General features: G+C 42.7%; 1 non-coding gene across 1 annotated transcript; it reads right to left on the bottom strand.

Moving 5' to 3' along the window:
- Positions 1-11911: 11911 nt before the first annotated feature.
- On the bottom strand, positions 11912-11985 carry Trnan-guu. The gene has a single exon. It is a non-coding gene; the product is annotated as a tRNA-Asn (tRNA).
- Positions 11986-22336: the final 10351 nt, after the last annotated feature.

The raw sequence follows: 22336 nt of genomic DNA, 5'->3' as shown, positions 1-22336 counted from the left end.
AGAGTGGTTCAGTGTGGGGTGGCGGAGGGGTGAAGTGGACTGTGGTAGTCATCGTGGGGTTATGGACCACTGCGGCTGTGGCGGGGACGGAGTCTCAGCCGTTGTTTCTAGGCCCCCAGTTAACATACAATACAATACAATACAATACAATGTTCGATGTCCATTTCGCCACTCTTTAAAAAAAAGAGAAGGGGAGGAGTCATTGTGCTTGGTGTCCTTCGCACTTCCTTCTGCATACAGCTTGTAGGCTGGCTTTCATGAAGTCTCCATATCCCTTAGAAACAAATAACATAGCCTAAGCTTTTCTCAACTTGTATCTAAAGGAGGATATAACACATTCTATACTCTATTTTTCTTCTATAATTTTAGTAATTCGTAGAGAAATTGTCATAAAGAATTTTTCTTTTTAAAATTTCTTATTACGAAAATTGTTACTAATTTTCTCTTTATGACTATTGGCAATAAGGTCCTTCATAAAATCTTAAAGTTAGTCTAGCTCCATTCCACTAGTTAGTTCATTATTAAACATGAACCTCGAACTTGGAATTTTTATAAACCTTAACTATTATGCTCTGAAAGTCAACATAGGTTCTTAAATTAGTCACATTTTGGGCAAGATTTGCAATTTACTTCGTTACCTTGGATGTTTCTTTACTTAGAAAATCGAGTAATTCTTGTAAGCTCTTCTTCATATGGTTCAATTATCGTACCGATCGGTATGCTAAAGAAGTTATTTGTTAAATAGCACTTACTTTGCTTTGTAACACTCATAACTGAAAAGCAGTTTTTATTATAACATACCACAACTCTACAGTCTTCATTTCTTAACACATTCCTTTATTTGTATTGTTGCATCTGTGGGTCAATATTTATCTGTAAATTGAACATCTGCCTTATGCAAGATTACGTGTTTCTCAACCCTTTTTACGAGACAGGAAGGAATTGCACATCAATATGCCACTATTTCACCTTATACATGAAAGGCTTATTTCAATAGTGGTACAAGTCCATTACCTCCACTTTTCTGTCTATAATGCTTCTGACATTAATGGTCCAAACAAACAGAAAGAAAGGTTCATCTATAGCAAGAAGCCATATGCTTGAATATTACTGGTATCTCAACTGCAGATTTTTCAGCGCTCATTTAACTTTAGGACTCTGTATCTCAGTATGAACAAAAATGGACCACTACTGAAATAAGCCCTTCATATCAGCCTACTCACTCATTATTCCTTTTTTCCCTATTTTCATTTACCCTATATTTCACTTTCCTACATGTTTCGACACTTCTTCATTTCTTTTAGCTTCGTCAGCCTACTGACCTCATTATTTACACATATTTTTGGTGTGACCCTCATGCCACTTTCACATATCTCCTTTAATTAATATCAAAACGCTTTGGCTTGCCTCTATTCGCACCACATAATTACCCTCTCTTACCTACAGACGACCTTACTTCCAAAATGATAATTATTTATATATGCCGAGTTTATTCTTTCAAATTTTAGGAATTATCAGCTCCAATTACTTCTCTTAACGTAAAGTGTCTGTATTTTGTTGTTACGTCGATTAATCCCTTTTTGTGGATCTATTTATTGTTTGTTTACTTTAGCTATTATTTTTCTATCATCGGTGCTTATAAGTTACCCATTGTTAATTTAACATTAAGAATTTACTATTAAAAAGTACCTCCCATATTCTCTTATAAGTTATCACTCCAGTACAGTCATTTTCTGGAATCATTCTTACTTTCTAGGAACATATTACAAACTAATAGAATGTGTACAACATGAAGGCATGTGTTTCTTACATACTATCGACAAAAGAGAAGAAGAGCATCAAACTTGAAAGGCAAAAAAAGTTCCATTCCGGCTGAGATCGCACACTACGCCAAGCTGTGAATACGCCAAATAGTGGTAGACTCCCAGACTCCCTACGGAATCTAATTACTGTCACTTTTGAAAGGCTTCAAATCTATAGGGTTTCGTACACCTAGTTCTCACTTACTTTTAGGTATTCCAGTCCGTATGCGTTTTCACGAAGCTTACCCGTTATTCTGAACGGTCCTTGATAAACATGCACAAACTTCTTTGTTTCCACTGAAGTTTTCTCAGAATTCCAGGCATATTTGAGAATACATTGCGATGAGTGGTCAATACTTCACTTAATTCTGCCCTTTTCTTATCAGAAATCTGATCCATTGACTTTAGCTTAGTCTCTGTTTCTTCCCTCAAATAGTTTTGTTAGTTACTTCCGTGGATTCATTGCCTTTTCTCCCCCACAACCTCCCTTCCACAATATCATGTATGTCTTTCAATCTTTATGAACTTCATCTTTTTCGGTTTTGAAAATACTATGCGGTTTAGTTAGCCCTACTTTGGGTTGCAGATCAAGGTGGATGTAATTGATTTTATAATTTAAGCTATTCAGATTTGAGTTCATTGTATTTTTTAGTTCTTTATTACTGGGTTCAATATTACTTCAGTTTTTACTACTGGATTCCATCGTACTGCTCAGTTCTTTTTGATGCGATTCAACTTTAGAAAATAATAATTGCATCATGTTTGGTGCCTCTGCCTTGCCACGTGGCATATCATCCAGTTTTAAAAGATTTTCTAGCATTCTCTGAGTCGGCTGAATTTCAGAAGTATTAAACTCAGTTTCATTATCTTATAACTCTTTTAATTCCATTTTTTTTCTTTTTTGACTTTAACTTTATTTACATCAACATCCTAAATTGGTTCCAACTTCGCAGTAACATTGAAATTTACCTCTGATTCTACTTTTGACAAATCAAGTTCAGATTTTCGATTTATTACTTTAACATCGCCATCCCGGTTAACTTTAGTTTCTACTTCTGAGGATCCATTGTCAGACACTAGTTCCATCTTAACTTTCACATGATCCTTATCAGTAGAGTCCATCTTTAATAGGCTGTTAGATGCAGTTGACAAATACTTTAAATAGTCCTGAATTAATTGCTTGATCTCAACCAGCCATGCCGGCACGGTTTAAAAGGCAACGTGATGTGCCGCGTTGCGACGTAATGCAGACAGCAGCAGCAGCTATGAAGGTGAGGATGGAAGTGGATATCGCCTACTCAGTATCCCCAGGGTGACCTGGGCATCCGTGAGCGCACGCAGTAGCTTTCGGGAAGTTGCAGGTTCACGCAGCTCTGCAATGTGTAACGTTCCCTGGCAACACACACACACTATTAATAAAATGAAATGACATTTAATTGTACTATGTACGCCGCTATGAAGCAATTCGTATGTACTGTGATTGTTTAACAAAAAATATTATTTAATTTTGTATAAAGGACGTTGGTTATTATTGTAATATTTTCTGTAATAACTTTCTCGATGTATTTATGATTGTAATATTTCTGTACTCATAATGTAATTACGAAATATGTTAAATCTGCGATGAAAAAATGTAAAATATAGCCACAGAGGAAAATAATGTTGTAAGATTACAAAGAGATATTCAAAATCAGCAGTAGTATAAAAAGCACTACATAATGTGCATTCTTTGTCGTCTTCCTCGAGAGCTGAGAGAGAGAGGAACCTGTGACGTATCATTATATGAATGAGTAGACTTCTTTTGTCTGTATCTATCTTTAGCCGCCATTAGAGGAGAAATTATAAAGGTGTGTAATTTTAATTATTGTTATGGTCTAAATACATTATAATTTATCAAAATTGTGTATTACTAATGTAAATTAGCTTGCCCATGTCATCTATAATATTTATTTACAGAATTTTCAGCACTTTTAGCGATTATCGTTGGTGTTGCTGGGCTGTGCCGCGACCGAACGATTTGCAGCGGTGGCACATTTAAAAAATTGTTCCGCTATAGAATTAACCAAACCCGTAAATCGGGAGCAGGTAAAATTAGCAGTGAATTACGAAATATTTTTCTTTTACAGCGATCCTGAGGCTGATTGAATTTATTACTGGTTTTACATTTGTGCATTCATAGGTGGATAATTAGCGTTGAAGTTGTTAATCTGTTGGTTCTTTCAATTTCTAAAGCAAATAACCTAAACGTATAGTGAAGTGTGTTTTGTCAATGATAATTAGTTCAGGTCGGCTTGGCAATATTTAACCATTTTATGCTAACAGTCTTGTGTTCCATAGCTAACGCCGGGAAAGAATTCAGTAAATATTTAAAAACCCACTGCATCTAGAAAATATGTGCCAAGGCCGAAATACGTAAAAAATTTAATTTAAATAATTTTCAAAGTCTTAAATGTTATTAATCAGTTACTTTGAATTTATCAGCATGAGAGGGTTGCTGAAGTTCACGTAATTTTAAATGTGCTTAATTCTGTCTAAATGAATTTTTATTACCACACGTAAAAAAAGGGGTTCTACAACAAAGTTCGTATTTTCATCCAATCATTTTACATAATAAATATTTTTTTTCTCATTAAAATGATGCATCGTCTTCTTCTAACCTCAGCGCCGGTGGTCGCCGCGGTGTAGTGTCGTCTTCTTACCTTCTTCTGTAACGTTCAAGATTACTCGGCTAAAGTTTACAATTTACTTTCCACGCACACGAGCATATGTTAATACTGTGTCTGCACTGGTTTCGACATATTTCGCTTCGGAATCATGTTAATGCCTATCGAGTTCCCTGTTTTGTACCGATCACTTTCACAGTTCTGTTTCCCGGCCGATGCACCATATGTGGGATGTCCTGTGTTTTTTGTTATGTGATTATGAAAAGACTCTAAAAGTGACTGTTCATGTTTTCCACCTACCTCGCCGTCTACATGAACCTGAAGACTATTTTTGTGCGGTCAGCCAGAAAGAGATGGTGAACATACCGAACATAATTTACAGTCTGCTAGTCCACAGTTTTCTTTGTGCTCACTGAAGGAAAATGTTCCTACTTGCTGTTTACTCAGCGGGATCAGGAACTATGACTATCAATAAAAGTTTCGAATTTTAACTGAGTGTTATATTCTGAGTCTTAGCACTGTAACTAATGTCCCTAACGGAAACGCACTGTTAACAGTATAGAGGCCAACTTTGGGGAAGTTCCAAGTAAAATGTTCATGAAACTGAGGACATTATGAATGTTCAGCTTTCTGAATCTAATATTTAGCATATTCAGTTTTTCATAAAAACGCTGATTTTAACCAAATGATTTCTCTGGTCAAGTTGAGATTTGTAGCTTTTAATTGTGACATTCATTTGCATATTCTGAATAATTTTTTTTAGCTTTGTCGTTTTATTATTCAGCGCCGCTTATTTTTTCTTAAGATCGTATATTTTGCATTACATATCCACCTGATCGTTCTGGGACTTTACAGTGTTAACATGAATATACTGAAGAATAAAGTGACGAATTCTGGAAAAGTTATTTTAATCTTTAATTTCACTCTTAAATTATGGTGCAGTCCTTTGTACGTTAAGCACAGGCGCTTTATAATGACGTGGTGCTGGCAGTAGTGAACTGGGATAAGCTCCGGCACACTCGCTCCCCTCTATACCTCTTACAGCGCTTGTTTCGCCTCGTATTCCGTACAACAGAAGTTTTCTTTGCACATTGTCAAGCCGTCAATGTCTTCAGCAAATCTTGGCAGAAATATCTGTCCTTCTTGCGCTTTAATTCCTCTTCCGAAGTTTCCTTTCATTGAAAAGCTGCAACCAAGCTGCAACCTTACCTCCACCTTCTCAATACATGAAAGTCTTTCTTGGACTTCCAGTTTTACTGCTTCCACTTGGATTTTATAGATGATTCAGCAGTCTCCTTACAGTAGTCCTAATCGTCTTAGAGCGGTGCTCATCTTATTCAACCTAACATTATCTTAAGCTGTTCCTGTGTCCACAAATATTGAGAAAGTATTCCAGTTTTTGTCTTCAACCTGCCTACCATTACTACGCCCTCTGTCAAAACTTCTTCTGTAATACCTTTCCTTTCTGGAACCAAACTAATTTTCATCGAGTGTCTTCAATTCTTCTTGCAGTCCTTCTGCATACTGCATTCATAAGAAAAACATTGACATCGCTCAGTATGTTGTATGGGTGGAAAACGAGTAATTTTTCCAGGGTGACGGTCAGTCCAGTAGTTGACAGTTCGGGTCCAGTGGGGTATGAAATGAGACTTATAGATGGCAGACTCGATCTTGTGTTCCATCGCGAATTGTCGTGTTTAAGAACTGATACAAAGAAGAAGAAAACTAGACTGAAGCTGAAAATTTGTGTATTTGCAATTATTCTCAGTTAATGATGGCAGCCTTCAAAACAAGGATACGTTTGATCACACGCACCTCAACATTTGTTCTTTCCAAGCTTTAAAGATCCCTTCTCACCATTTCCCATCAGACCCTTGCTACACATGACATAAACAGTCCCCCACTAATACCATGATAAAGACATGATGAAAAAGATAAATGTTACCACGAAGAGTACCAGTGCGGTGTTTATCAACGTTTGCATAACAGGTACTAAATAACTTCCATTCGCAACTGAAGTCCACCTCAATATCAGTATGAAGTGTGACTCCCACAGGCAAAAATGAACTCTTGTATTCGTTGTGGCATGGAATGAGACAGCTTCCGAATGCCATCTTGAGGAATAGCTGGTATGAAGGTACATGTCTTCCCAACACATCCCAGACATGCTTTATGGGAGACAAACCAGTGGATGGACAGGCAGTCAAAGACATTCAGTCTCCTTTCAACAATTACTAAATTAATTCTGTTTTGATATCCAATAGCTCCTCCCCTCATCACAGTCCCAGAAACCAGATTGCTGCTTCCTGGGAAGTTTCTCCAGGTCATCTACAGACACCTTGGCGTCAAATGTACCATCACAAATAGAAGCAAGATTCATCGCCGAGCACCACAGAATACAACTCAGTGTCCCAGCTGACTCTGGTTCTGTTGTCTGAGGTTTGGTGTTGGCACTAACAGAAGCTTGGCAACTCGGGATTTCAAGTCATCTTCCAGCAATCTGTTCCTGATTGCTCATGGTGACGTTCGGCCTGTAATCTCTGCCTGGATTACAGCTATTGATAGCCATCTATTCCTATCAGCCTGTTGAAAACGCCAACGATATTCCCGAGTGTACTGCTTCTGAAAGGACTCTTGCCAAACTTTTGTACTGAGTCCATCTCCACACCACACTTCCAAGTGTTACTGCGCTACAGTTAACTGCTGTGGTACCTGCCGGTTGAGATCCTTCCATGACCCTCACGCCAGTGATTCGAGCTGCCTCAAAGTCTGAAATATGGTGATAAGCTGCATATGCACATCCTCTAGGTATGCTGCACTGCGATCTCCGCCTGAAAATCTCCAGTAATGATAGGCACACCGAATAGCCTTCATGTACTGACACGATTCGTCGTCTGTAGAGATGACTTTTTTTCTGTACTGAAAATCAGCTCGAGTAAGGAAGAAATTTTAATCAACATATTCTCCAAGAATGGAATTAGTTTCGTAACGTTCAGGTGTCATCTGTTTTCCATTTCCGTCAGTAATACGTGATGCGAACAGTTGCTCTAACCTTTGCCTCACTCTCGTGTAAGAGGCTCCGTGCCATGGACAGTGGACTGAAGAAGACTGCAGCCCTGCTCCTTTGCATGTGGCAGTTTGAGGTTTGTCCTGTGTTTTCTCGACACTGCAACGCACTACTTGCGTTTTTGGTTGATTTGGGTAGATGGATGGGGCCTTGTGGGATTGCATATCATTGGTAACAATTACACATGTAAGTATTTATTAACACCGTGAGAATTTTCTTATTGCCTTACAGCTGACTTAGTTGAGAAAGTGATTAAGAAAAATCTGAATATTAATTTTAATCAATTAAGGAAACCCAAACAAGTGACTAGATAAAATAAAATTAAGTGAAGTTAAACAGAAATTTTGCAGATTGTTACAATTTGAGAAGTTAAACAGAAATGTTGTAAGCTTTTAAACAGTTCACTAGCTATGCAGAAATTTTGAAACCGTTTGAAATATCAGTTGACGTAAAGGAAATATTTCATCACAAAATTTACAACAAACATGACAATGTGAATCGAACACAAAAATGAGATGTAAATGTTACGACTAGGGAAATGCTCGGGCCGATCACCGGAAAATTTCGGGACGTTATACATTTTACAACATGTGCAACCTGGAAGAACTGGGATCTCCCGGTTCTGCAATGCAGTAAAATATCCTTTAAAGCACATGCATCTTAATATAAAAGGCCAATAGAAATCCATGAAATACAAAGCATATACATTGAAGCGCCAAAGAAACTGGTATAGGCTTGCGTATTCAAATGCAGAGATATGTAAGCAGGCAGAATAAGGCGCTGCGGTCGGCAACGCCTATATAAGTCAACAAGTGTCTGGCGCAGTTGTTAGATCGGTTACTGCTGCTACAAAACCGAATTATCAACATTTAAGTGAATTTGAACGTGGTGTTATAGCCAGCGTACGAGCGATGGGGCACAGCATCTCCGAGATAGGGACGAAGTGGGAATTTTCCCGTATGACCATTTCACGAGTGTACCGTGAATATCAGGAATCCGGTAAAACATCAAATCTTCGACATCGCTGCGGCCCCAAAAAGATCCTGCCAGAACAGGGCTAACGACGACTAAAGAGAATCGTTCAACGTGACAGAAGTGCAACTCTTCGGCAAATTGCTGCAGATTTCAGTGCTGGGTCATCAACAAGTGTCAGCATGAGAACCATTCAACGAAACAACATGGATGCGGGCTTTCGGAGCCGATGACCTACTCGTGTACCCTTGATGACTGCACGACACAAAGGTTCACGCCTCGCCTGAGCCCGTCAGCATCGACACTGGACTGTTAATGAGTGGAAACATGTTGCCTGGTCGGACGAGTCTCGTTTCAAATTGTATCGAGCGGATGGACGTGTACGGGTATGGAGACAACCTCATGAATCCATGGACCCTGCACGTCAGCAGGCACTGTTCAAGTTGGTGGAGGCTCTGTAATGATGTGGGGCGTGTGCAGTGGGAGTGATATGGGACCCCTGATAACTCTAGATACAAGTCTGACGGGTAACACGTACGTAAGCGTCCTGTCTGATCATCTGCATACGTTCATGTCCATTGTGCATTCCAACAGACGTGGACAATTCCAGTAGGACAATGTAACTCCCCACACGTCCAGGAAAACTCTTCTGAGTTTAAACATTTCCGCTGGACACCAGTCTCCCCAGACATAAACATTATTGAACATATCTGGGATGCCTTGGAACGTGCTGTTCAGATGAGATCTACGCAACCTCGTACTCTTACGGATTTATGGGCAGCCCTGCAGGATTCACGGAGTCATTTCCCTGCAGCACTACTTCAGACATTAGTCGAGTCTATGCCATGTCGTATTACAGCATTTCTGCGTGCCCGCGGGGGTCCTACACAATATTAGGCAGGTGTACCAGCGTATTAATTATAAGGCTAAAGGATTTCTTTGGCCCCCATTTAAGTTTAAACCACAGGACTACAGCTGAAGATAAATGGCACAAGCTAATAAGCCGTTTAAAATTTGCTTAACAGTGAGGCCTAAGAACGAAACCGTTTGCCCCAAAATGGCAACAGCCTTTTAATGCAAAAGAGACAAAAGAAGTATATCAAAAGTCATTAATTAAATTAAATTATTGTAGAAAAATATCAAATGGACCCCAGCAAGAGTAAACAATTCAGCAGTTACCAGATCCAACTTAGCCAGCGACGCCAACTTATAAACAGTATCACTTTTTACTATTTAAAGGTCCCTCAAACCAAATTATGCAGGCTTATAAAACGAGAGGCCGAGTGTATTACCAGGTTTTGCCAGCCAGTTTCAACAAAACACGAAGTAACACTGGGCAAAAGTACGCAAGACAAACCGGCATTGAAACTACTCCAAGCGGCAACGAACTGACAGACCGGCTAACATCAAGTGATTCCTAAAATTTTGATAAGATTAAGCAGCTTGAAAATTACCAAGCAGTATATTAAAATTCGCTCACCACATAATCAGAGGCTGTGGTGAAGCTCGGATACACACGCTAGGGCAGAACCGTGCAGCGGCCGTAATAGACACAGGAGCTAGGAAGACGCAGTTGACAGCAAGAAGCCAAGGCGGAAGACAGCTGAAAACTCCACTGGGAAGGTGCGAGTAATCCAAGCCCGGTAGTCTTCCTGGCGTACCCGAGGCATGGCCCGCTCGCCTGGACTCAGTAAATGCCTCTGGATGTGCCGCTGCCAGCGCCGCGCAGCCAACTCAGCAAACACGCCGTGCCCAAGCTTGCCTGCGTCCCTCTCCCTCCAAGCGTGCTAAGAACCAACTGAGGGCGACCGCCTCTGCTCGCTGACCCAAACCAATTCCTCCTCGCTCAAGCATGACATGACTATTAATGGTCGTGGCATGGCTCAGACGTATTTTTCTCTTCTTGGGTTGTTCCGCAATGTAAGAATGCGAAATGGAATATCCGGGATATATATATCGCTGGGCAATCCACGCAGTGACTATTAATTTACATTTAATGTCTATATATATATATTTATAGTCACTGCGTGGATTGCCCAGCGATGTCTCTGTATCTCATTGTTAGTACCATACAGCGCGTGTGCAATACACAGAGGAGACGCAATGCAACATCGCCTCAGCCACCACCAAGTTTTCACACATTATCTAAAGTTTTCCCTCAGGAGTGGGATCTGATACCATCTCTTAATCCACCTAACAGAAGGGATATGACGGTTGTGAACAAGCTTATCTGGTACCTGGTGGCAACAATATTTCCCAGAAAGTGTTCTATCGTTGCGAAACACATTCGACGGTTTTATTCATTTTTCTTATAAAAAAACTTTTTTATCTTTGGTTTCAGAACGTGCTCTAGTCGCTTATGAGACCCTCTTGTATGTTGTTTAGGAGTCTTCTCTGCGAATGCATAGTTCGCTGGTGTAAAATGACGATGGCGCTTGACATTATAGTAATAAAATTGAACGGGACTCACTTTCCCAATATTCTGAAAAATGTTCTATTTATTTGGTCACGAACCAGCTCTCGGCTTCTTGGACCACAGTCTGGTGACTGTTGAATATTACAAACACAGTCAAAAATACGTGAAACATGATGTTGTGTTTGGTCTTCAGTCCTGAGACTGGTTTGATGCAGCTCCTTCATCTCCCAGTACCTACTGCAACCTACATCCTTCTGAATCTGCTTAATGTATCCATCTCTTTGTCTCCCTGTACGATTTTTGCCCTCCACCCTGCCCTCCAATGCTAAATTTGTGATCCCTTGATGCCAACTCTCGGCTTCTTGGACCACAGTCTGGTGACTGTTGAATATTACAAGCACAGTCAAAAATACGTGAAACATGATGTTGTGTTTGGTCTTCAGTCCTGAGACTGGTTTGATGCAGCTCCCCATGCTAATCTATCCTGTGCAAGCTCCTTCATCTCCCAGTACCTACTGCAACCTACATCCTTCTGAATCTGCTTAATGTATCCATCTCTTTGTCTCCCTGTACGATTTTTGCCCACCACTCTGCCCTCCGATGCTAAATTTGTGATCCCTTGATGCCTCAGGACTGCACGTCGCTCGGCCAACAGCGGCCTACTGCAGACCGACACTTAAGAGACACCAAATACAAATCGACATCGAGAGACAGGATCTGCCATATGGCACTCGCAGCATTACGCTGAAATTAAATGTAAATAATACGTCTTTTGTAGTGGGCGTCGCTCTACTGCAGTGTCACACATGACGAATAAATAGGAAAACAGTAAAACGTCTGTGTAGGGCCATGTTTTTACCTACACTGTCACATGGCTGAATGTGTATAGGGCTCTGTGGCATCACTCAAACACAGCCAAATTGTCACACTAGTTGTGTATCTCTAACAAAGTTGACGTATGTCCTCACCTCGGTGACGGTTAAAACGATGTCGCCCCCGTGTGGGGTCGAACCACCAACCTTTCGGTTAACAGCCGAACGCGCTAGGCGATTGCGCCACGGAGGCCTTGACTTTCGCTACCTTGTGGTCTGTATATCAACGCAATTCGTATACCTTCTGCAGGAATCTCGCAGTATGGTAGCACCTGCTTACGCCTCTTCATATGGATAACGTGCATGCACGCTGTAGCGAGGCTCATAAACGAATGACATCGCCAAGCATGACATTATGCTACAAAATGCAGACAAACCACTGTTGCGCCTATGCATTCAGAAAACCTCTGAGGCCAGTAGAATACTTGTCATAGGTTGTAGAACATCCTTTCCATTCAGTGTACTGCCATGTGTTAGATGCTGCTCGAGATAGCTCTGCTCCTTGCAGGAAGGTTAAAAAAATGAATGCCTTCTGTGAAACATACAGACATACTATTTATAGATGAGGCACAAAATCTGTAAAAAAAATTGTCACATATAAAATGTTCACGAAGGAAAGTATCATAATTTTATGTCACACAAAAATAATTGGTTTTTCTCCAGTAGCAGTAGTTTTATACATTATGACGCGATAGCACATTCAGAAAACTTTTATGTCGAAAAATAATTAAATTTAACTGAAAATGAAGACTAATGTTTTCATGTGGATATTCTAGTTTTTAACAACAGATGAAAAATAAAGTTGATTATACCCTCGTAATCTAATATTTATACAGGCACTGATTCCTTACTGGAAATGGATGAAAAAGGGAATGGTCTGGTATTCATGACGGGAACAAGCGAGATGGTGTTTGTGTATGGCCAAGCAAATGGAAACCGTAAATGGCTAGGTATTTATACGCTTGCGAGCTGCGCATGTTTGAGTTTCATTATGGCTTACAGCACGTACGTTAGTCGACCAGAATGTTATTTCATCTGGGAGTGTGGGTGCTTCAGTCGGCTTTTAAAGTTCTTATTTTTATTCTCTCTGTTATTTAATGAGCGTTTTATTAATGTGATTGCGTATTATTATTAATTGATTTTTATTTATGGTTTGGTTTAGCGATTCCTTTTCACTGTTGGCTCTTTTTATTTCAGTCCTTTGAATTATGTTTGCGGTGGTTATGAAGTCTATATTGCTTACTGTTCTCCGTAAGTTAAAGAATACGGTAATACCATATGCGTTTCGCAGCAGCAGATCTCGTTGAGTCTCCTTGCTGGAACTTCTGCATCTGAAATCGCTAAAGAAAATTTATCGCTCTACGGAAATCGATCGGTGGCGTTCAACTTTTTATTTCGTAAAACTATTTAGGTCTTCGGAGAAATATTCTCGACGAATCTCAAAACCGTGTAAAACTGCAGGTTCGCACCATCAAACCACACAACACTTCCGAACGACTTGCGTCTTTATAATCACTCAATATTTCTTTTGAAATGATTAAGGGTTATGAACCATACACACCTGATACTACTTTTGTGCTTTTATATGTATTTATTTTCTTCAATACCATAAAACATAGATTACCGCCTTAATGACGGCTTCCAACAATCTCCTCTCAGTTCGACATATAACATCTCTCTTCCCATGTCCAACATAGCTTAATACAGTCTGTATATCTTTGTTATCGAGTTCGCACGGAGATGCTTAAATTCCACAGAGTATTTATCTCTCGCGCCGGTATTTTACATTTATCGTCGCATTAGTAGTCCGCCGCACTTAATTTATGAGTCTTATTGCTTCACGAAGCGCTACAGGCTCGTGTGTTTACCTTTGTGCTTCAAGGCGACCAAAATGTGCTTTACTGTTTTAGCTACCAGATAACTTGCTCAGTAAATGGTTCACATGACTCTGAGCACTATGGGACTTAACATCTGAGGTCATCAGTCCCCTAGAACGTAGAACTACTTAAACCAAACTAACCTAAGGACATCACACACATCCATGCCCGAGGCAGGATTCGAACTTGCGACCGTACCGGTCGCGCGGTTCCAGGCTGAAGGGCCTAGAACCGTTCGGCCACAGCGGCCGGCTTGCGAAGTAAGTCATTCAGACGTACATAGTGTGTACAACAGTCGAAAAGGTTGATGTGGGTTTTGTTCACTGTAATGTCACGCACGTATTCGATAACGTCCATGGTAGGCCGAGTGCAATAGTATCGTGGTTAGTCAGCTCTAGACATTTCGGTGGCCGCCGATGTGGCAAGGCTTACGGAAAGGGTGGCCAATGTTTCGGCTTGCGGGCAATGCCCGGGCCCGAGTGCCGAAGCGCTCAGCTTTGGTTCGCGCTTCACCCACCGCCACGCCACGTTGCCTGAGAGCGAGGAGGGGGAATAAGGAAAAACAGCAAACACGCCACATTTAAATGACAGTACAGTAGAAGTGCATATGACTTGGTCTTATATTTCACATTTCTCAACAACAGAGATCACAAACAAAACAAGTTTTCAGTATTAATTAATTACTTTTGGTGCGCTGAAGGCATAATATAATTATTACCTGTACAAACTGTCGGCATAAGGACAGATGCAGACAATTTCAAAAAGTTTCAAAGGATCTTCACACAAATATGTCGATGGAAATCTCGTAAGACTTTCGCAATATCATTACGGAGACGTGTAAAATTACCTGAGAAAGGCAGTGTAGATGTCCTGGACAGTTTTAACGTAAAAAGATTTGTAATTAAATTTGGAATTACCTTGCAGATCAATCAGCTACATCCGCACACGCACAGGGGCGCTTTCAACTGGATTGGCAAACGGTCTCGAAAACAGCTCAAAAACATATGTAAGATTGACAGTGTTCACAAAACCTTTATAAAGTTACCGTTGTAATTTTTGCAATGCCACAATGAATTCTTCAAACCTCACAGTTTCTTGGACACCAGTGAGCTGAGGAAACTGGACTGTTTACGTCAGAATGTGTCCCTTCTACAACGATATTTTCTTTTTAAATGCGTTCCCATCAAATCAGTATGAAGTTACATTGCGATGTCTTGCTGTGGGCAGCGTGAAGTCAATTTAACTTGAAATGTTAAGTCCGCAGTGTATTCCAGATGTTCTAATTTTCGTTCCTTCACTCCTCTTTCCTTCATAAATTCAATAAAAGCGAGATTTAAATAGAAAAATCGTTCAAGACGCTCCATTTGACATAACCAAAGCACTTTGCAATAATATATGAAGTTTCCATACACTTCGTTCATTTGCATTGAAAACTGTTGCAACTAAAAATGGAATAATGGGTGCGACTTCAGTTATTTTACTATTCATACTGTCAATTTCTTCAAGTACTCTATGCCTGAAAATTTAGCACAAAATGCCTCTTGATGTACTGACCAATGAGTCTAGTCTATTGATCGTTGTAATTTTTTGCTCTTTCATCGTCAACTAAAAGCTTAAATTCATTCTGCATCGTGTTATAATGTCATTTCGCAGCAAATAAGCAGTGAATCGAGGATTCTCATCCCCCTTTACTATTCCCGGTCATTTAAAATAACTGTGACGATAGATTGCTAGACTGCCTCTTCTTGTGCAAACAGCCACTAGACCTGTGTACAGCCGTCATATCAGGAAGAAACAGCGAAGGACAAACAGCGCTGACGCTATGATCCTGCAGAACTCAGAGGGTTGTGCCCACTGCAAAATGCCGCACCGCAGCGCTAAATCAAACGTTGCGCTGTTCCGGGCACTTCCGAGGAGGACCGAGCAAAGCCGACTGACGGGCCGGACCTCGGCCCGCACACAGCCTTCACACGCTGCACACGTGAAGCTTGGCACGCCGTGGCCGGCCCTGGTTTAGAGCATCTGTCATTTGCGTACTGCCGGGTCAATTGTATCCTCACCCTGCGAGCTCGGGTCGCCCCGCAGTACTGCGACGGCTGTGTTACTTTTGTGAAGAACTGTAGATTAAAACTGAAGAAACTGCAAGAAGGTGGGAATTTAAGGAGATGGGACCTGGATAAACTGACTCAAACAGAGGTTGTACAGGGTTTCAGAGAGAGCATAAGGGAACAATTGACAAGTATGGGGGAAAGAAATACAGTATAAGAAGAATGGGTAGCTTTGAGGGATCAAGTAGTGAAGGCAGCAGAGGATCAAGTAAGTAAAAAGACGAGGACTAGTAGAAATCCTTGGGTCACAGAAGAAATATTGAATTTAATTGATGAAAGGAGAAAATATAAAAATGCAGTAAATGAAGCAGGCAAAAAGGAATACAAACGTCTCAAAAATGAGATCGACAGGAAGTGCAAAATGGCTAAGCAGGCATGGCTAGAGGACAAATGTAAGGATGTAGAGGTTTATCTCACTAGGGGTAAGATAGATACTGCCTACAGGAAAATTAAAGAGACCTTTGGAGAAAAGTGAACCACTTGTATGAATACCAAGAGCTCAAATGGAAACCCAGTTCTAAGCAAAGAAGGGAAAGCAGAAAGGTGGAAGGAGTATATAGAGGGTCTATAGAAGGGCGATGTTCTTGAGGACAATATTATGGAAATGGAAGAGGATGTAGATGAAGATGAAATGGGAGATACGATACTGTGTGAAGAGTTTGATAGAGCACTGAAAGACCTAACTCGAAACAAGGCCCCTGGAGTAGATAACATTCCATTAGAACTACTGACAGCCTTGGGAGAGCCAGCCCTGACAAAACTCTACCATCTGGTGAGCAAAATGTATGAGACAGGCGAAATACCCTCAGACTTCAAGAAGAATATAATAATTCCAATCCCAAAGAAAGCAGGTGTTGACAGATGTGAAAATCACCGAACTATCAGTTTAATAAGTCACAGCTGCAAAATACTAACGCGAATTCTTTACTGACAAATGAAAGAACTGGTAGAAGCAGACCTCGAGGAAGATCAATTTGGATTCCGTGAAATATGGGAACACGTGAGGCAATACTGACACTACGACTTATATTAGAAGCTAGATTAAGAAAAGGCAAATCTACATTTCACAATGTTGACTGGAATACTCTCTTTCAACTTCTGAAGGTGGCAAGGGTAAAGTACAGGGAGCGAAAGGCTATTTACAATTTGTACAGAAAGCATATGGAAGTTATAAGAGTCGAGGGGCATGAAAGGGAAGCAGTGGTTGGGAAGGGAGTGAGACAGGATTGTAGCCTCTCCCCAATGTTATTCAATCTGTATATTGAGCAAGCAGTAAAGGAAACAAAAGAAAAATTCGGTATGGGAATTAAAATCCATGGAGAAGAAATAAAAGCTTTGAGGTTAGCCGATGACTTTGTAATTCTGTCAGAGACAGCAAAGGACTTGGAAGAGCAGTTGAACGGAATGGACGGTGTCTTGAAAGGAGGATATAAGATGAACACCAACAAAAGCAAAACTAGGATAATGGAATGTAGTTGAATTAAGTCGGATGATGCCAAGGGAATTAGATTAGGAAATGAGACACTTAAAGTAGTAAAGGAGTTTTGCTATTTGGGGAGCAAAATAACTGATGATGGTCCTAGTAGAGAGGATATAAAATGTAGACTGGCAATGGCAAGAAAGCGTTTCTGAAGAAGAGAAATTGATTTAAGAGTCAGGAAGTCGTTTCTGAAAGTATTTGTATCGAGTGTAGCCATGTCTGGAAGTGAATCATGGAGATAAAAATAGTTTGGACAAGAAGAGAATAGAAGCTTTCGAAATGTGGTGCTACAGAAGAATGCTGAAGATTAGATGGGTAGATCACATAACTAATGAATAGGATTGGGGAGAAGAGGAGATTGTGGCACAACTTGACTAGAAGAAGGCATCGGTTGGTAGGACATGTTCTGAGGCATCAAGGGATCACAAATTTAGTATTGGAGGGCAGCGTAGAGGGTAAAATTCGTAGAGGGAGACCAAGAGATGAATACACTAAGCAGATTCAAATGGATGTAGGCTGCAGTACGTACTGAGAGATGAAGAAGCTTGCACAGGATAGAGTAGCACGGAGAGCTGCATCAAACCAGTCTCATGTCTGAAGATCACAACAACAACAACAACAACACCTTCGCTTGTCTACGGCTGGCGCTGCTGCAATTAACTTCTACCTTCTCTCATTTAAGACCAAATATGGTCGGTTCGCTACACAAGGAACGCTTGAAGATTGCAAGAAAAAGCCTTGCCAATATATCGTGCCACCCAAAAGACTCCATCCCGCTGAATACACGAGAAATATTCAAAATAGTTTTAATAGTATTTGAAGCCCAACCACTAAAATAATCATATGATCCCTGTACGGTAGTAAAAATGTAGCGTTTCTATTCGTCCTTGTGCTAGCAACATACAAATTGTACACTACAGCACTGAATAGTCTTGAACAGCAGTAGATACAACTAAATTTTGTTAGTAAGCACGTCACAGCTCAAAATACGTGCTTCACAGAGAAAGTGGTAATTCTTGGTTTCCACAACCCTTCCTCACGATTCACGCCTTTTGCGTTAATTTGAACTGTTCACTCTTAGCGCCTCTCTTCATTCACCGAATATACTGAGGCGCCAAAGAAACTGTTATAGGAATGCGTATTCAAGTACAGAATATGTAACCAGGCAGAATATGGCGCTGCGGTCCACAACGTCTATATAAGACTACAAGAGTCTGGCGCAGTTGTTAGCTCAATGGTTCGAATGGCTCTGAGCACCATGGGACTTAACATCTGTGGTCATCAGTCCCCTAGAACTTAGAACTACTTAAACCTAACTAACCTAAGGACATCACACACATCCATGCCCGAGGCAGGATTCGAACCTGCGACCGTAGCAGCCTCGCGGTTCCGGACTGAGCGCCTAGAACCGCTAGACCACCGCGGCCGGCGCAGTTGTTAGATCGGTTACTACTGCTACAATCGCAGGTTATCAAGATTTAAATGAGTTTCGACGTGGTGTTAGAGTCGCGCACGAGCGATAGAACACAGCATTTCCTAGGTAGCGATGAAGTTGGCATTTTTCCGACGAACATTGCACGAGTGTAGCGTGAATATCAGGAATCTGGTAAAATATCAAATCTCCGACATCTCTGCGGCCGCAAAACGATCCTGCAAACACGGGACCAACGACGACTGAAGAGAATCGTTCAACGTGACGGAAGTGCAGCTTTTCCGCAAATTGGTGCAGATTTCAGTGCTGGGTCACCAACAAGTGTCAGAGTGCGAATCATTCAGCGAAACATCATCGATATGGGCTTTCGGAGGCGAAGGTCCACTCGTGTACCCTTGCACGACATAAAGCTTTACGCCTCGCCTGGGCCCGTCAACACCGACACTGGACCGTTGATGACTGGAAACATGTTACCTGGTTGTACGAGTCCCGTTTCATATTGTATCGAGCGGATGAAAGTGCGCCAGTGTGGAGAAAACCTCATGAATCCATGGACCCTGCATGTCAGCAGGGAACCGTTCAAGCTCGAGGAGGCTCTGTACGGTTGTGGGTCGTGTGCAGTTGGAGTGATACGGGACCCTTGATAGTCTAGGTACGACTCTGACAGGTGACACGTACGTAAGCATCCTGTCTGATCACCTGCATACATTCATGTCCATTGTGGATTCCGACGGACGTGGTCAATTGCAACAAAACAATCCGACACCCCAAACTTCCATAATTGCTACAGAGTGGCTCCAGAAACACTCTTCGGGGTTTAGACGCTTCCGCTGGCCACCAAACTCCCCAGATATGAACTTATTGAGCATATTTGGGATTCCTTGTAACGTGCTGTTCAGAAGAGATCTCCATCCCCTGGTACTCTTACGGATTTAGGGACAGCCCTGCAGGATTCAGGCGTCAGTTCTCTCCAGCACTTCTTCAGACATTAGTCGAGTTCATGCCACGTCGTGTTGCGGCACTTCTGCGTGTTCATAGGGCCCTGCGTGATTTTATGCGGGTATACCAGTTTCTTTGGCTTCTCAGTGATCAAGCACACTATAACTTTCGCAATCAGAGGTCGAACGACCTGGAACTGTCATCAATTTTCTTAAAATTATCAAGTTGTGTTAGTGGCACTCAAGTCCGTAGCCCGTGGTCTCGCAGTAGCGTTCTCGCTTCCTGGACACGGGGTTCCGGGTTCAATTCCCGGCGGGGTCAGTGATTTTCACCTGCCCCGAAATGACTGGGTGTTCTTGTGTCGTCTTCATCATCATCATTCATCCAGTTACGGTCGGAGGGAGGCAACGGCAAACCACCTCCATTAGGGCCTTGCCTAGTGCAGTCTGCCTTTGGCAGGGCAACAGTGCGGACGCGCCCGTGTTTACTTTGTGCGGAGCGCGAGCTCGCCTTGCTTACATTCTGACGGCCGTTGCTTAAGTGCCGGCTTGCCGTAGACGATACATCGCCAACCGCTACCGTAAATCTACACTCCGATTTACTTTCTGCAAAGATTATGTCCGACCCAGAGTACTCGAGGTGAAGCGTTTTCTGCCAGATGAAATGAAGATCCCGACGACCGATATTATTGGCATACATTTGTCGATCGTGAGTAGCAGGGTCTGTATTAAAATCATTAACTACGCGGATTGCGAACGCATCCTAGGTGAGACCAAACAGGGGCTCCGCTTCTGTCATGCTGATGGCAATGTGTGGGTGGTAATCGACAACCAAGCGGGCTTAAGTATGTGTACGATACGCATTTTCGAATTGCCATTCGAACTTCCTGCTGAGGAAGTCGTCGCGGCATTCCGACCACACGGCAAGGTCCGCGGCCATACTGCGGAGAAGTGGACACAGTTTTGGACATATCCTGTCCTAAACGGCGTCCTGTCCTACTTACAGGTTGGCGAATGTTGTGCAATAATGATATACGACGGCCAGCCTCGGACCTGTTCCGGGTGCGGCAAAGAAGGGCACTTGAGATGCGAATGCCTACAACGGCGTATTACGTAACTTCCAGCTGCCGAAGGACCAACCATGCCACAACCTACGGAGCTACCGGTGACCTACGCCGCTGCTCTAGCTTCTCCTACCGCTTCGCAACGCCGCCCGGACGCCACAAACGAACCGGGCAGACTCCACGGAGAGCGCCTCGGAAGGCTAGCTGCATCCCTACGGCGGCCTTCCTGCCAGAGCGACGCGACTCCCTTCCGTCGTCGGACACAGAGGGTCACATAAGGAAACAACGTTCTCCGAAACGACGCAAGAGGAGGCGTCGCACCGTTTCCGGACAAGAGGAGACGTTGCAAGTCGAGGATGACACAACCGTCGACCAGCACAATGCCCAGAATCCGCTACTGCCGACGAAGACGTTATGAGCGCGGAGACATCCACCGGTGTGCCTGTGCCCGTCTCCCCGACACTCCAAGCCGACGTGAAATACTTGATGGACATAGAACGGCCGACATAATGGACAATAAACCGGTGCCCGCCGCCACGGCGTGACACGAGGAGGAGGTTGAGGAGCAGGACCCGTTACAGGACTCTGCGCCGTCGGAGCCGATCCACTGATCATACTCTCCCCAGGATCCCCTGCGGGCAAGCGGGATAACGTTGCACTGCGACGCCCACGCCCTTGCACTGGCCGGCCGGGGTAGCCGAGCGGGTCTAGGCGCTACAGTCTGGAACCGCGCGACCGCTACGGTCGCAGGTTCGAATCCTGCCTCGGGCATGATTCGAACCTGCCTCGGGCATGGGTGTGTGTGATGTCCTTAGGTTAGTTAGGTTTAAGTAGTTCTAAGTGTAGAGGACTGATGACCTTAGAAGTTAAGTCCCATAGTGCTCAGAACCATTTGAACCACTTGAACCCTTGCGCTGACGCCAGAGTAGTGCAGCCGCCAGTAGTCCGCCATCAGGCCTACCGGATAACAACCATTAACACCAACAACATCCGTTCCGGGGTGAGAGGATGTTCATGGCTTCTGATATTGATTTCGTCCTTCTGCAGGATGTTCACTTGGCCAGTCTCTCGGATATCAATGGCTATACCTCCCACGCCACCGCGGGTGATCCTATGACCCGTGGAGTGGCCATCTACGTCCGCCACGGTATTTCTGCCACCGATCTCGCCTTCCTTCCATCAGTTCGGGGCATGGCACTTACTGCTGCCATGGAGACACACACCATTAATTTCTACGTCCCTTCAGGCACCGACCAAAGGCATGAACTGGCCCAGTTTTATTCAAAGGAAATAACTCCCCTTCCCCGCCCCCCCCCCCCCCCGCTGTTTTAGGGCGGTATGACCATTGCCTACTAGGAGGTGATTTTAAGTGCGTTCTGCACCCCAAAGATCAGATTCCACACTATATTACATGCCAAGACCTACGTATAGTGGTGCGGGACCTCCTGCTTCGCGATATCTGGGACGTACAACACGGCGACCGTTCTGGCCATACCTTTCTTACCAGTCATCCCTCAAGCCGACTAGACAGGATATATGCCTCACAAACTCTTAGATCTGCGATATGGGGCGCCGAACAATGGCCACTGGCCTTTTCCGACTATTGCGCCTACATCTGTACGGTTCTCCTTCAGCCGCAATCTGC

This window comes from Schistocerca piceifrons, chromosome 3 (assembly GCF_021461385.2).
Source record: "Schistocerca piceifrons isolate TAMUIC-IGC-003096 chromosome 3, iqSchPice1.1, whole genome shotgun sequence".
Taxonomy (NCBI): domain Eukaryota; kingdom Metazoa; phylum Arthropoda; class Insecta; order Orthoptera; family Acrididae; genus Schistocerca; species Schistocerca piceifrons.
This window is presented reverse-complemented; position numbering and strand designations above follow the sequence as displayed.